The 17,344-nt window shown below is 43.1% G+C and overlaps 1 protein-coding gene across 3 annotated transcripts in view; it reads left to right on the top strand.

The window, feature by feature from the left end:
- The window catches only part of RASGEF1B (RasGEF domain family member 1B), a 690,877-nt gene that overhangs the window by 650,143 nt on the left and 23,390 nt on the right, over positions 1-17,344 (top strand). Inside the window, exon 1 of one of the 3 annotated variants that reach the window (XM_073637010.1) lies at positions 12,750-12,960. The exons of the other annotated variants lie outside the window; for them this stretch is intronic. The gene's annotated coding sequence lies outside the window, so the exon portion shown is untranslated. Of the gene's footprint in view, positions 1-12,749; positions 12,961-17,344 lie in introns of those variants that run through there. 3 annotated transcript variants of the gene reach the window in all.

Below are 17,344 nucleotides of genomic sequence, written 5' to 3'. Positions count from 1 at the left end.
GGGAACTTATCTAGATGTGTGGTGAGCACCTTGCACCCCCAGGTGCTTCACAGAAGTTTATAATATTGAGCCGTAAAAATACCATTTTCACATTTTTCCCACAAAAAATGTTTTTCATCCCCTAATTTTGCATCATCATAAGGATAACAGGAGAAATTGCACATGAAATTTGTTGTGCAATTTCTCCTGAGTACGCCGATACCCCATATGTGGGGGAAAACCACTGCTTTGTTGTACGGCAGGGTTCGGAAGAGAAAGGAGCGCTATGTTGGCTGGGATAGGTTGCAGACACCATGTCACATTTGAAGAGTCGCTGACATGCTGAAACAGCAGAAACCCCCACAAGTGACCCCATTTTGTAAACTACACCTCTCAAGGAATTCATCTAGGGAAGTAATGAGTATTTTTTAATTTTTAAATTTATACCATTGTGCAGTGAAGAAAACATAATTATATTTTTACCAGAAAAAATGTTTTACCCTCAGATTTTACATTTTCACACAGGGCAATGGGTAAAAATGGTGCCGAAATGTGTCACACAATTTCTTCTAAAAGTGGCAATACCCCATATGTGGCTGTATCGTACCGCTTAGCCATACGGCGAGATCTGGGAGGGACGGAGTGCTATTTGACAATTGGAGAACAAATTATTGTAGAATAGGCATTTGGATTTGGGAGCACAAGATTTTCTGAATTTCTTTTGGGGGGCAAGGGCCATTTCGCTTTTCCAGAGCCTTTCTGCTACCAGTAACTTGGAAGTCTCTTATATTTTTAACAGATAACGGACCTGAGTGGGGACTAGCTTTTTTTGAAGACTGAGTTGAAGCTTTTATTGGGAACATTTTATGTAACATTTATCCGGCGCTCTAGGCTGAGCACTTACAGTACAGACCAAAAGTTTGGACACACCTTCTCATTTAAAGATTTTTCTGTATTTTCATGACTATGAAAATTGTACATTCACACTGAAGGCATCAGAACTATGAATTAACACATGTGGAATTATATACTTAACAAAAAAGTGTGAAACAACTGAAAATATGTCTTACATTCTAGGTTCTTCAAAGTAGCCACCTTTTGCTTTGATGACTGCTTTTCACACTCTTGGCATTCTCTTGATGAGCTTCAAGAGGTAGTCACCGAAAATGGTCTTCCAACGATCTTGAAGGAGTTCCCAGAGATGCTTAGCACTTGTTGGCCCCTTTGCTTTCACTCTGCGGTCCAGCTCACCCCAAACCATCTCGATTCGGTTCAGGTCTGGTTACTGTGGAGGCCGGGTCATCTGGCATAGCACCCCATCACTCTCCTTCTTGGTCAAATAGCCCGTACACAGCCTGGAGGTGTGTTTGGGGTCATTGTCCTGTTGAAAAATAAATGATGGTCCAACTAAACGCAAACCGGATGGAATAGCATGCCGCTGCAAGATGCTGTGGTAGCCATGCTGGTTCAGTATGCCTTCAATTTTGAATAAATCCCCAACAGTGTCACCAGCAAAGCACCCCCACACCATCATACCTCCTCCTCCATGCTTCACAGTGGGAACCAGGCTTGTAGAGTCCATCCGTTCACCTTTTCTGCATCGCATAAAGACACGGTGGTTGGAACCAAAGATCTCAAATTTGGACTCATCAGACCAAAGCTCAGATTTCCACTGGTCTAATGTCCATCCCTTGTGTTCTTTAGCCCAAACAAGTCTCTTCTACTTGTTGCCTGTCCTTAGCAGTGGTTCACTAACAGCTATTTTACCATGAAGGCCTGCTGCACAAAGTCTCCTCTTAACAGTTGTTGAAGAGATGTGTCTGCTGCTAGTACTCTGTGTGGCATTGACCTGGTCTCTAATTTGAGCTGCTGTTAACCTGCGATTTCTGAGGCTGGTGACTCGGATAAACTTATCCTCAGAAGCAGAGGTGACTCTTGGTCTTCCTTTCCTGGGGCGGTCCTCATGTGTGCCAGTTTCTTTGTAGCGCTTGATGGTTTTTGCAACTGCACTTGGGGACACTTTCAAAGTTTGCCCAATTCATAGTTTTGATGCCTTCAGTGTGAATGTACAATTTTCATAGTCATGAAAATACAGAAAAATCTTTAAATGAGAAGGTGTCCAAACTTTTGGTCTGTACTGTACATCGGTGTTTCCATCTAAATTTCCAAGTGATGTAATTCAGATGAAACCCCTGCGGGATCCATTCACTGTAATGAGGCAGCAGAGTTACTCTGGACTCCGTCTGGCCTCTGTTTAGCGGTGTCCTTTTTTTCAGAAGTGCACAAAACTGTGGCCAACCACACTTTTATGCACGCCTAAAAAAACTGACACCGTGGGATCACAGGCCAGACGGCATCCACAGTGGCCTATTTATGCCTCATTACAGGGAATCTTCCGTCATGGGTTCTGTCTGAATCACGTATTTCAGAGATTTACACGGAAACCCTGGTGTAAGTGCTCAGCGCAGAGCGCAGGATAAATGTGAGCAGAGCCTTACTGCGATCTTTGGGAAACATAAAAAACAAATCAGTAGCAGGTGAAGAATTGGTTTTATTTATTTTTTACGCCGTTCCTCGTGTGGTATAAGTGATGAGATTACTTTATTCTTTGGGTCGGTGCGATTACAGAGATACCAGATTTATATCGTATTTTTATGACTGACAGCTGTCACACACTAAAAGACGCTTTTTTTGCAAAATCTAATTTTTGCATCGCCATATTTTGAGAGCTATAATTTTTCCATATTTCGGCCGACAGAGTCATGTGACGGCTTGTTTTTTGCGGGACGAGTTGACATTTTTATAGGTATCATTTTTGGGTACGTGACATTTTTTGATCGCTTTCTATTCCGTTTTTTGGGAGGTAAAATTAATAAAAACCAACAATTCATGGATTGTTTTTTGAGTTTTTTTTATGCCATTCTGCGTGTGGTAAAAGTGATAAGGCAGCATTATTCTTCGGGTCAGTACATTTACAGCGATACTACACTTACTGTATATTTTTTTTATGTTTTGGCGCTATTACACAATAAAAAATGTTATAGAAAAAATATTTTTTTTGCATCGCTTTATTCTGAGAGCTATAACTTTTTTATTTTTCGGCTGATGGAGCTGTATGATGCATTTTTTTTAGCGGAACAAGATGACATTTTCAGCGGTACCATTTTTATTTCCATTTTGCTTTTTGATCGCTTTTTTCCCCACTTTTTGTTTGGCGATATGATGAAGTTTTTTGCTCCGTTTTTTATTTATTTTTATTACGGTGTGCACAGAAGGAGTTAATTAGTGTGACAGTTTTATAGATCGGGTTGTTTCGGACGCGGCGATACCAAATATGTGTACTTTTTTTGTTTTTGCATAAATATACGGATTTATTGGTTTAATATTTTATTTATTTTTATTTATTTTGTGATTTTTTTTAATAGTTTGAAAAAATTTTTTAGACTTTTTTTTTACATTTTTACTTAGTTCTGTATGGGACATTAATTTTTATTTTTCTAATCACTGTTCTCATGCAATGCAATAGTCAGTGTCTCCTGCTAGACTTCAGCTGCAGGCTGAGTCTAGCAGGACATCATACAGTTATATGAAAAAGTTTGGGCACCCCTATTAATCTTATTGTTTTATAAAAATTGGTGTTTTTGCAACAGTTATTTCAGTTTGATATATGTAATAACTGTTGGACACAGTATTGTTTCTGCCTTGAAATGAGGTTTATTGTACTAACAGAAAATGTGCAATCTGCTTTCAAACAAAATTTGACAGGTGCATAAGTATGGGCACCCTTATCATTTTCTTGTTTTAAATACTCCTACCTACTTTTTAATGACTTACTAAAGCACTTTTTTGGGTTTTGTAACCTCATTGAGCTTTGAACTTCATAGCCAGGTGTATGCAATCATGAGAAAAGCTACTTAAAGTGGCCACTTGCAAGTTGTTCTCCTGTTTGAATCTCCTCTGAAGAGTGGCATCATGGGCTCCTCAAAACAACTGTCAAATTATCTGAAAACAAAGATTATTCAACATAGTTGTTCAGGGGAAGGATACAAAAAGCTGTCTCAGAGATTTAACCTGTCAGTTTCCACTGTGAGGAACATAGTAAGGAAATGGAAGAACACAGGGACAGTTCTTGTTAAGGCCAGAAATGGCAGGCCAAGAAAAACATCAGAAAGGCAGAGAAGAAGAATGGTGAGATCAGTCAAGGACAATCCTCAGACCACCTCCAGAGAGCTGCAGCATCAACTTGCTGCAGATGGTGTCACTGTGCATCGGTCAACTATACAACGCACTTTGCACAAGGAGAAGCTGTATGGGAGAGTGATGCGAAAGAAGCCGTTTCTGCAAGCACGCCACAAACAGAGTCGGCTGAGGTATGCAAAAGCACATTTGGAGAAGCCAATTTCCTTTTGGAAGAAGGTCCTGTGGACTGATGAAACCCAGATTGAGTTGTTTGGTCATACAAAAAGGCGTTATGCATGGCGGCAAAAAAACACGGCATTCCAAGAAAAACACTTGCTACCCACAGTAAAATTTGGTGGAGGTTCCATCATGCTTTGGGGCTGTGTGGCCAATGCCAGCACCGGGAATCTTGTTAAAGTTGAGGGACGCATGGATTCCACTCAGTATCAGCAGATTCTTGACAATAATGTTCAAGAATCAGTGACAAAGTTGAAGTTACGCAGGGGATGGATCTTTCAGCAAAACAATGATCCAAAACACCGCTCCAAATCTACTCAGTCATTCATGCAGAGGAACAATTACAATGTTCTGGAATGGCCATCCCAGTCCCCAGACCTGAATATCATTGAACATCTGTGGGATCATTTGAAGAGGGCTGTCCATGCTTGGCGACCATCAAACTTAACTGAACTGGAATTGTTTTGTAAAGAGGAATGGTCAAAAATACCTTCATCCAGGATCCAGGAAATCATTAAAAGCTACAGGAAGCGACTAGAGACTGTTATTTTTGCAAAAGGAGGATCTACTAAATATTAATGTCACTTTTCTGGTGAGGTGCCCATACTTATGCACCTGTCAAATTTTGTTTGAATGCAGATTGCACATTTTCTGTTGGACACAGTAATGTTTCTGCCTTGAAATGAGGTTTATTGTACTAACAGTTATTACATATATCAAACTGAAATAGCTGTTGCAAAAACACCAATTTTTATAAAACATTAAGCTTAAGATTAATAGGGGTGCCCAAACTTTTTCATGTAACTGTATATGGCAGATCCGGAGGCGGTCATGTGACCTCCGGCTGCCATGACAACGGCAGGTCCTGTCAGACATCAGGGGGCCGTCGGAGAGGTAAGTGGACGACCCCGTCTCCTCTCACTATCTTCTAAATGCCACGATCACTATAGATCGTGGCATATAGAAGATAGCAAAGGGTTAACATCATTGGGACCTGATCCAATCAGGTCCCGATGATGTCCCTGTCAGAGCTGTCGCTCTGCACCGCACCCGCAGCGCTTGCAGGACCCTGGGGGTCCTGAGGGCTGCAGGACCACCGACCGTTCATAAACATCGGCGCTGCACAGAGCCCAGGCAGCGCCGACGTTTATGTACAGTGGGCGGTCTGGAAGCGGTTAATAAAAGTTTGTTAATTGGTTATATGTATGATAAAATGATGCCACTGATACATGAAATTCGTCCCTCCCCCCCAAAAAAAAACAAGCCCTCATTTGACTATGCCACCAAAAACATATAAGAAAAGTTATGGCTCCTAGAATGTGACAGTAGAAAAGTGAAGAAAACAGTTGTCTGGGATAAGGTCAAAACTGGCTGTGACACTTAGGGTATGTTCATACTAAGTGTTTTCTCACCGTTTTTTTTTTCTGCAGCAAAACCTGATCTCTTGGCAGGTAAGAAGTTGCGTTAAAAACGCAGGTTTTGGTGCATTTTTAGTGTGTTTTGGTGCGTTTTTCAGGATCTCAAAGTTCAGCTTTGCTTCCACCACAGAAGCATGAACACAGGTCACCAATGCAAGACATATGTGAAACCATATTAACCAGACATACAAATGTAACAGTGGGGGAAGGTGAATTGTTCAGAAATAGTTTTTCTAAGACATTGGTAGTGCACTGAGTTTGTAGGACATTATTTATTTTCACACTATGGTCTGCTATTGAGTTGCTCAGAGATTGCTCAATTTCACACCTCTGTGGGCCACAGGTATAGTTCAATCTCACACCTAGCTCAGCCAATGTTTACAGTTTAATTTAATTAAACTGTACTAATCTTAACTGCCATCTCAGGTGACAAAGACAAGATGGTAGAATAACAAAAATAAATGAGTTTCACATACTGCTGTACTTTTTTTTCACTAAAAACACAGCAAAGCCTGATAGCTATGTTCACACTAGGCGTTATTTCACCACCCATTACTTTCAATGGGTGAAAAACGCTGAAAATGTAGAAAAAACGCTGAAAGAAGTGACATGCTCTATTCTGCAAAAAAAACATGCAAAGCACAAAATCCTGATGACACAAAAACCAATGTGTGTGCAGGAGATTTCTGAAATCTCAGACTTTGCTGGTACTGTAAAAAGCAGCTGAAAATGTGCGGAAAAAACGGCTAGTGTGAACATAGCCTAAGGGGTTAATATGAGTGGTGCCTTACATAAAAATCCCACCGTAGGCGCAATAATTTGATTTGACACTGTGATTTTCTAGGATTGCAGTCAGTAATGATAGAGCCCTAGATTTCTAGTCATCCAGTGATACTCTATCTTGTATCATCAGCTTTATAGCAAACATCTACATTGTCCGCTCTGTGATATTGTCACCGTAAAGTATGTTTATTGTGAAGAAGGTTTGCTCGGTAAATCATTAAATAGTAATTCTCTGCTTCCTTTGTGTCTTCATTACTCATTCTAATAAGACAACAGGAAAGTATGCTCCTAAATGCCTTTGTGTTTGCAGCATATCAGTGGTAGACACTTGACAGGTTTAGACATTACCTAACACCTGATTTTGGGCTTCATGTGCAGAAGATTTCGAAAGAATAACAGAGGTATAATCAACATGGGGACTAAATCAAAGGACTCAGGGAAGTAACAACAATTTCTCTAAAGTCTTGGATCTTGTGGGATATGCATTAAAAACCAAAATAGTATGTATGAATAAGGGCTGATACTTGAAAATAAAGGGTTAAAAGAACTACTGAGTGGTAGGTATAAGGCATCATTCAGGTGTTTTCATGTATGCAGAAAAAAAGGTACATCTATGGTCAGTTTTTGGTCAGTGTGTCATCAGTGTTTGGTCAGTGTGTCATCAGTGTTTGGCCAGTGTGTCATCAGTGTTTGGTCAGTGTGTCATCAGTGTTTGGTCAGTGTGTCATCAGTGTTTGGCCAGCGTTTTTCACAGATGGCTAAATAAATAAATTACAAAGTGTTGAACAGACACACGGTACGTCTGAATGGGGCCTTAGAAAGGATAAGCCTGCACAATGGAGTATATATGTATATATTTTAAGGTGTGAGATTTACTCATCCTATATCCCCAAACTACCTGTCCGCAGAGGTTGGCACCCTAGGCTAATACGGTAAAGACGCCCACGCAGAGAAGGCTGTATGGTGGCCACAATATGGTGATCCATACAGCTCTGTGTTAAGGAGTCGTTCTCCCCTAGAAGATACAATATCAGATAAAGCATGCCACAATTTTTTCTTAAAGGAACCCGTCAACTCGGAAAACGCTCTGAACGTGCAGATATATGGTTAATGTGCAGATTATTAGCATTAGGCCACAGCCCCACTATCAGTATTTGGTCAGTATTCGGTCAGTATTTTTTCTCAGGAGTGGGAGCCAAAACCAGATGAGGAACAATCAGAGAAAAGGTATAATAGAAACCAGTCACCAATTCTGCATTTATCACCCACTCCTGGTTTTGGCTTCCACTCCTGAGAAAAAAAATACTGACCGAATACTGACCAAATACTGATAGTGGGGTCGTGGCCTGATAGTGTTATCTAATGGGACAAGTTCACTTTAAAGTAGTTGACAACCCGTTCTTAACTGCTTAAGTGCTCCACATAACAAATACATACTTACCCCTCTGCCCGTCGCCGTTCCTGCAATGTTGGCACAGTGATTCATAGCACGCGACATTGGCTGCAGCAGTCACACGACATAATGCCATATGACCCCTGTCGCGGCGCCGACAGTCACTTAGCTTTTAATACTAGACCCAGCACATCACTGATATTTGCAGAGACTGATGACTGCTCCAGTTATAGTTGAAATAAGTAATAGAAAAAAAAAGTAAAAAAAAATCAAGTTCGTATAGCTAGCTCTTCAATGGCCTTTTTGTGGATAAATCATAAAAAAAAGTAATTATACAATAAAAAAGAAATCCTAAATAATGATAGAAAAAAAGAAGATAACGGCTAGACATGCATACACAAAGCCTGGTCTCCAGTGGCTTTAAAGGGGTTGTCCATTTTAAAATCCCATTTTCCCCTAGTGTTGCAGGACTGTTACTCATCCTCCCCAGGTCCAGTGCTGCCTCTCCACTGCTCATGCAGTTTTTAATGACAACCTGGACCGCAGTGGTCACAAAGACAGAAGCAGCGGTAAAAAAGGCACCACCGGACCTGGGGAGGGCGAGTAACAGCTATGACTGATGTTTCACAGGTCCGCAACCTTATGGAAAAATAACTTTTTAAAATAAACAACCCATTTAACCTGAAAATATCTATCCAATAAATATAGGGGGACACGAGGAACCCTATTCTAATGATTAGTGGGGGTCCTAGCCGTCAGCTCCTCACTGATCAGACACAGCTTAAATTTGGGAAATCCCTATTAACATTTCTATTAAGTAGAAAAATAGTGCAGATAGAAACAGGTCCGCCTTTGTATTTAGCCTACGCCAGATTCCTCGTCATGGTGCGCAGCCGGCTCATATGGTACACCCGTGTTAATAGATCACCCAATATGCCTTGTGTATTAGAACAGTAAGATGCTGCTGCCCAAGAACACTTAAATGTCCAGCACAAAAGATGAAAGCTGAATGGTAGATGTGGCCAACAAAGTCATTTATGATGCAAGACTCCCCTTATCTGTTCAGTAAACTCTACTGCTTTCCAGATAAATATCAGAGGGCGGCTATGGTGTTGGATTGCAGAATGGTCTGTTTTCAGACAAGTGTTTTCTGAAATCATATTAAAAAGCCTATAGAGAATGTCACCTTAAAAATTGCTCATGCTGAACATGCTACATTAAAAAAGGGTACGGACCTCAAAATTGCAAAAAAAGCTGTGTGCAGATTTTTTCAGAACTTGCGATTGATTCCCAGCTAGTGATGAGCGCAAGCGCTCATTACTAGAGTTTGCCGAGGGTGCTCGAGTATGCACTGAGTATCGCGGGTGCTCGAATGAGATGTTCGAGACACTGCGGCAACATGTTTCGCGGCTGTTAAGACAGCCATAAAGCATGCGGGCATTGCCTGACAAACACGGGCAATCCCCATGGCTGCGAAACATGCGGCTGCGGGGACACGAACATCTTACTTGAGCACCCGCGCTAGTCAGTGCATACCCGAGCACCCTAGGCAAACTCGAGTAACGAGCACTTTCGCTCATCACTACTCCCAACAAACTTTAGACACCCAACAAAAACTGTGTGAGAAAACACTATTAGGCCAGTTTCACGTGTCCGGATATTTCCGGTACCGGAAAAACCAGTACTGGAGATATCAATGTTCGTGTGCACATGTGTGCCGCATCAGGAGCACACGTACCAGAATTTGGGAATCAGTGTACAGTTAGTGCTGTTCCCAAGTGCCTGGTGCTGAACGCTGCCCTCATCATTGTCCCCTGGCGGCGCTGCGATCAGCACCAGCAGGGGACCATGATGAGAGTAGTAGTGTCTGCTCCCCGTGTCTCCACCTGTAAAAATAAGAATGAAATAAAAAAATCCATATACTCACCTGTCCTAAGTGTCCCCCACTGTAATCCATGCAACCGCTCAGCAGAGGAGCCGGGGAGAATGATTCCTGCAGCGAGCGGCCCGGAGCTGCGCTCAGTGAGTGACATACACCGCTCGCTGAGTATATGGATTTTTTTTATTTTATTGCTCAACTATGGTGAGGGCAACGTTCAGCACCCGACGCTTGGGAACAGTGCTAACTGTACAGCTGATTCCCAAACGCCGGTACGTGTCACACTGATGGCATCCGTGTGCGGCACGTGTTTACACGGATCCATTGACTGGAATGGGTCTGTGTGATCCATGCTGCCGGCCAAAAACGGACATGTCTATGTGTGGATCACACGGACACACAGTCCGTGGAAACACACTGACATGTGCGCAGACCCATAGATTTGAATGGGTCTGCGTGTGTCAGTGTCTCCGGTACGTGTGGAAACTGTCACCACACGTCCCGGACACACTGACGTGTGAAAGAGGCTTTAAAGGTATATGTGCACATGCAGTCATATAGATGCTGGTGCAGCCACTTCGGCTCTCTTTAGAAAAGAAGACCAACAGTGACATTGCTGTGCACTATGTTTACTTTATGGGGTGCTTTTTCAGGAGGAATCCACCTGAAAAAGTTTCTGTCTGCACAATCCATTAGGGCAAGTTTATTTAATTGGGGGAACCCAATTGGTTTTTCAAGAAGAAGTTGCTTTGGGAAACCTTGGCCTTTTTTCCCGTAGTGTCTTTTTTAGTGGATTTTTTTGTCAATTTCCTGAGCGCTTTTTCTAATTTTTTGGCCACCAATGGGGTATTTCTTGAATTACCCTACATTGAGAATAAAAGATCAGTTCAGGAGGAGAAAGAAGCAGATCTCTCTGACAAGATACATTACAAAGTTACTTATTTTTCTATGTACTATTGATGGAATAGAAATTAAAATGACGGTTACTCTATTTCAGAGAAGGATATCAGAAAAAACACACTCATCAAGGTGTTTCTGCCAGTTTTCTGACAAAACATAACCATGAAATATCTCAACATTTTTTTGCGCAAACATTTTCCAACTTTTGGCGTTTTAATGCCAGTGCCACTCAAATGGGTGGAGCTTGGGCAGGATGGCGAGTGGCAAAGGATGCCCACAAATTTCTCAAAATTTATGCCAGAAATGTATTTTGACTGGAGTAACATTTCTGGCAAGGTGCATCTTACTCCAGCAATGCCTTAATTAGAGGGAATCTGTCATGTCCCCAACTGCTATTAACTTGCTGAGATAGGGTTAATCTGCAGGCTAATAGCAGGTGGCGTTACAATGCTGAAAGTGCGGCACCCAGGAGAAAATGAGCCTTATTCCGCCGGCTTTCAGCCATAAAGGTGTGCATGGAATAATTACTTTTATTGACAGCTTACACTGCATCACAATTAACCCTTTATCTGCAGGTTAATAGCATTTGGGGACATGACAGGTTTTCTTTAAAGCACCACTCCAGCGTTTTTTTTTTTATTGCACCGCTGGAGTGGTGTTTTAAATGTAAGCCCCCTGTCTGATACTCACCTGCCGCCACCTTCATCCGTTTACTGTGTCGCTCTAGGGCGAAAAGTGACCTGCCTGTTGCTCCAGTGTCTCATGGAGCTGCACGGAGGTCACTTTACAATACAAATCTATGAGAGTCTCGTTCTGGCTCTCATAGACTGGTATTGTGAGCTTGTGTGGTATATTCTGAAGATGGCGCAGGGGGACTGGAGAGAGAATGAAGAAACGTTGAAGACGCCAGAGGGTGAGTATATGACGGGGGCAGGGAAATAGATTTAAAGCACCACTCCAGTGCTGAAAAAAAAAAAAGAACGCTGGAGTGGCACTTTAAGATTGCCATGCAAAATGCCAGTCTTAAAAAAGTATTCTCAAGTCTGGACCACGTCCTGATGGCTGGGGATCCGGCTTCTGGGATGGCCGAAGATCCAGAGAAGATGCCGCAGCGCCATTCATTCTTATGGGAGTGCTGAAGACAAGCTGAGCCCAGCGCTCCACTATCTACCATTAAAAATGAATAGAGCAGCTATGCGCATAATAGACCACAGAGCCTTTCTCGGGATCAGTGGGGGTCTCAGCGGCGAGAGTGACCCCCAGCAATTGTGACGTTATCTGCTAAAACATGGCGGAACGGATAACTCATAATCTTCACAAGACCCTTTTCATGAATTAGGGCCCCTGGTACAAATGGAACAACTAACCAACACCGCTTGTTAAAACACCATCAGCTCTGCAGGGTGATATCCTAGGGGGGTACACTGGGGGGGGCACACTAGGGGGATTCATTCAGCTGAACATTTCTATGGATAGCTGGGACAGTCGGCATGGTACCCCTCCATTCACCAGGCATTTCCCTCTATAATCTAGTTTTGGGTGTACAGACAGAGAACACTGCGACAGTGCAGCGACATTACATTGTCACCCCGTCCCCATAGCAGCATTCACAAGGCAGGCATCTATCTCTGTGGCGCTGCCCTCCATCATTCCACCCCAGTGTCCTCACTACTGTGCATTCATCAGCTTGTCTCCCCAGTGGCCCTGAGGCGACCACTGGAACCATGGAGGACGGGGGAGATGGCTGCCCTGCAGCTGTCTGTGCGGCCGACCTGTGATTCACATGTCTGGGAAGGAGGAGCGGGCGGGAGGAGAAGTGTGGAGTGGAAGGGAATACGGAGGACACAGCAGTGACGTGAGGGCGGGGGAGGAGAACCGGAGGAGCGGGGAGGAGAACCGGAGGAGCGGGGAGGAGAACAGGAGGAGCGGGGAGGAGAGGGGAGGAGCGGGGAGGAGAACAGGAGGAGCGGGGAGGAGAACAGGAGGAGCGGGGAGGAGAAGGGAGCTCCGACACCAGAGAAACAAGTGCACATTGCTGGAGACTGGGGACAGCAGGCAGCGAGGAGCAGCGGTCCTGAGCGTGGGCTTCTGTGGATTTATCAGTGGACCTCTGCGGGATTACTGCATGGAGGCGGCATCACCCAGGGGGCAGAAAGGCAGCGAGGAGCAACATTAACCGCAGCGATTCCCAGGTAGTGTGTATGTGTCTATAAATAATATATACATATATATACATGCGTAAGTGTGTGTAATATACATATATCATGTATAAGTGTATGTGTGATATATATGTGCACAGGTGTGTTTGTGCATCATGTATATGTGTGTATGTATATACACATGTATCATAAGTGTGTAAAATGTGTGTGTGTATATATATATATATATATTTATTATGCACAAGTGTGTGTGTGTGTGTACACACACTAATACATACAGCCGTATATGCATGCTATAGACATACATGCATACATACGATGTTATATATATATATATATATATATATATCTCACACAAACCATGTATACACTCTGTAAGCGCAGTGCTGATTGCACCGTGTTGCACACCCTTCTGCTGCTGGAGACTAGTCCGGGGCAGTGCCCACAGATAGCTGCTGTGACATTGTCCTGTGTGACCTCCGTGGATGTGGGTGATGTGAGCAGTGACTCAGGCTGTTAGTGGACGTGATGAGGCAATGTGTCTGGCTTTGTTATGTAGCCCAGTGGGTACAGTGTGTACCTAACGTTGTGGTAGGCTGGCACAGATGCCACTAGGACAATGTTGCGTTACTTACTCTAGTCTATATTTAGGCAGGAGAGCGGGCAGCGGTCAGTGGGACACTACTGCACATTTCCTGCCTCCATCTTCTCCAATGAGTTGTATTGTAGCTACAAGGAGGTGAATTAATGATGCCACTTTTCTACACCTCCACATCCATTAGATAGCGGAGTGTATACAGCTTCATTCATTGTCATCGCCTTTTTCCCCACTATATACTTACTATTATACACTGCAGCCTTGAAGCACTGGGGTCCTGGGTTCAAATCCCACCAAGGACAACATCTGCAAGGAGTTTGTATGTTCTACCCGTGTTTGCGTGGGTTTCCTCCGGGTTCTCCGATTTCCTCCCACACTACAAAGACATACTGATAGGGAATCTAGATTATGAGCCCCAATGGGGACAGTGATGATAATATCTGTAAATTGTCTGAATTGTAAAGCGCTGCAGAATATGTTGGGGCTATATAAATAAAAAGATTATTATTATTATTGGATATATATATTTTCCTTTACCTAATGATCGCTGTAACTTGTACTGACTAATGGAGGGTGGCATCAGAGAAATGTAATCGGCCGGTGCTAATGACAGCTGTTGTGAAGCATCTACATTGGTGGCACATTGCCTCAATGCCATCAGCATCTGTTCATTGATAGCCTCACCTCCGGCACAGAGGCCTTGGGGCGGGCTACTATATAATGCACAAAGTTTATTTTGTCTTTTTTTTTCCAGCAACTCTCCAGATCTAGCACTCTGGCTGATTGATGCGGGTCACAAGCAGTAAAGCTATGTTCACATGCAGTGTTATTTTGCTGCATTTTTTTATGCAAATTACAAGCTGCTTTTTACATTCCCAGCAAAAACTATCAGATTTCAGAAATCTCATGCATATACTTGTTTTTGTGGCTTTTTTTAAGCATTTTTGCTGAATAAAATTAACCTTATTAAAACACATATACTGTACAAAAAGCACATGTAAAAAGCCGCAAAATGGGTGTTTTGAAGGCAGTGATATTATTTCACAGAGAGCGAGTTTTGGATCCAGAAGAAAAAAAACGCAGCAGAAACCCTGCATGTGAACGTAGCCTAAGACCCCACAGCTAAGTCATTTCTGCTGTTTATGGTCCAGATCTAGCACTGCGGCTGTTTCCTATTGGGCATTGATATGAGTCACAGCAGTAAGACCCCCAAAGACCGGTCATTTTTGCTGCTGATGATGGGAATACTCTACCCAGGTAACAGGTGTATAGACTGCTAGTTATCAGCCCTTTCTCTATGCTACAACAATTGTGCAATCTTCGCTAATGAATGGCTGGTGTCGGACAGCCGGGGAGCGGACCTTACACCTGGAGGTCAGGGCTTTTGGAGTAAGCTAGGCATACTTTCAGAGAGGAGACTGGGTTTAGTACTTACGTCTGACCTCAAACAGAAGGACTTTCTTTCCGTAAATCTCCATTATCTGAAACCTCTCTGGATGAGCACAGATTAGAAATTTCCAGGATTATTTCACATACATTAATATGTTGGGGAACTATTGGAAAACCATCCAAATAATATACGTAATAAAGTGTGGTGGAGAATCCTACGTGAGAATGCTGTTCATATGCTTTGTATGACTGGTCTCTATTGCTTAGTCTTTCCCGTGTTGTTCCCACAAATATTATATAAAAGTGATCTTATATTGTGGACCATGTTCTTATTGCCTGTGAACTGCATGTGAACACTTTACAATGGCACAGCGCCACCCAGTGGTCACTTTATCATGATGCACAGTGGAATGTTTTAATTGTACCAAATTGTTCCCGAGTCAGTGAATGATGATTCAGTGGATTGTTTGGGTAAGTATATGTCCTAAACATCAAACCAGCGCGACGTGCCTATCCCTCTATTTGCTGCATATAACTTCTATTCTAAAGCCCCCCATACATATCAGGCTAAGGTCGGCCAAACTCGCTGATCTCCATGTCTTTGGCCAACAGTCTAATGTGAATGATGGCTCCCTACTTGGTGATAAGGATTCTTTTGTTCTTCAGAGATGCCTGTCGTTTGCTCTAACAGGTGCGCTCAGCTAAGTGAGTGCTCCAGTGTATGAGCGAGCCGGGTGAGAACCATCACGTGATTGACCGCTATCCATACACTTAAAACGGTCAATCACATGATGGTTCGCACCCGGCTCGCTCATACACTGGAGCTCTCACTCAGCCGAGCGCACCTGTGAGAGCCAACGACGGGCATCTCTGAAGAACAAAAGGATCCTTAGCACCCAGTAGGGGGCCATCATTCACATTAGACTGTTGGCCAAAGACATGGAGATCAGCGAGTTTGGCCGACCTTAGCCTGATATGTATGGGGGACTTTAGAATAGAAGTTATATGCAGCAAATAGTGATAGGCACGTTGCGCACCTGTGAGAGAGCCAAGGCCAGGCATGTCTGAAGAACAAAAGGATCCTTATGGGGAGACTTAAAGGGGTTATCCAAGACTTTGCTTATATATTCGTATGGGGCTATGAATAGAGATGAGCGAACCCGAACTTAAAAGTTTGGGGCTCGTACCGGACAATTAGTATCCGCTGCTAAATACTGAACACTGACTTCTCCCGGAAGTCCGTTGCAGTTCTGGGGGAAGTCCTGAAGGAGAGAGGGAGAGAAGAATTTTCCAGTTCAAAAGTTCGGGTACTCATTGTTTTCAATGGGGTTCGGGTTCTAGGCAAATTTGGGTACAATTCTGATACCCGAGCTGAACTTTGGAATAAATTTCGGGTCGGGTACCACAACCCGAACTTCCATGGGTCCGCTCCTCCCTAGCTATGAACTTACAGCCCGGTGACGCTCTCTATCAAAGGAAGCAGGAGAGTCACCGCCTGAGCCGTAGAGGTTATCGCATCTACCTGCTGGTAAGTTCTTAGTCCCATATGAAAAAATACCTAAAGTTCCGGATAACCATTTTAAGTCTATAGGTGTGGTACACAAAAGTATTTGACCCCTTATTTTTTAATTGTAGAACTGAGAAATAACCCCCCAAATAAAGTATAGAAAACAATGGCCTTACACGTTTATGATGGGAAAATAAATAGTAGGTCCACGTTAAGTGGTGATACATTCCTAGTGACGCACAATGTGACCGGCTGGATGTTGCACAATATGGAGTGCGGCATGCCAGCTGACTGCTACACCGACCATTTAACCACACACCTACATTTCTGCACAATGACAGGGAATGGACCGATACTAAGTCAGCAAATAACCGCTCCGTGGACCTTGCAGTGTAGCTGGTGCTCGCTGCTGTTCTCCTTTGCTGGGTAATCTAGTGTGAGCCTTGCACACATTTTCTTTTTTTTTTTGGATGGGATTAATTTGATGCAGGATAAACAGTGATGTTACAGAAGCAGCTATTCTTAGCCATGTCGTGACCCATGAAACTAATCCAATGCAAACATAATCAAGAATAAATCCTCTAATATTGTACATCCCATAAGCTCAAAGAGGGCAGGTGGTGGAGTCTGTAGCGCTTACTCGCCCTGCACTGGCTGACTTGTAGGGTACATAGTATTTCAGGCACAACAATAGAGGTTTCTTATAGTGTAACAAACAGAAAATGTAATTTATGCTCAGTTCCACTGGACCCCCACATGCTGACATCTTGGGGTTTAATTCTGCTCTAAACCTGACACGTCACTAGGGAATCTCTCAGTAGCTTTTTGGTATGAGAACAGCATAATCCTGATTCCATCCATCTCACTTGCTGGGTTCCATGCTGTCATTTTGATACAATCAGTTTTCTCTGCTGCAGATCTAT

The sequence above is a fragment of the Phyllobates terribilis genome, unplaced genomic scaffold (genome assembly GCF_046119375.1).
Source record: "Phyllobates terribilis strain yellow unplaced genomic scaffold, ASM4611937v1 Scaffold_1__5_contigs__length_1240528914, whole genome shotgun sequence".
Taxonomy (NCBI): domain Eukaryota; kingdom Metazoa; phylum Chordata; class Amphibia; order Anura; family Dendrobatidae; genus Phyllobates; species Phyllobates terribilis.
The sequence above is the reverse complement of the archived record's forward strand: the minus strand, read 5'-3'. Positions and strand labels throughout refer to the sequence as shown.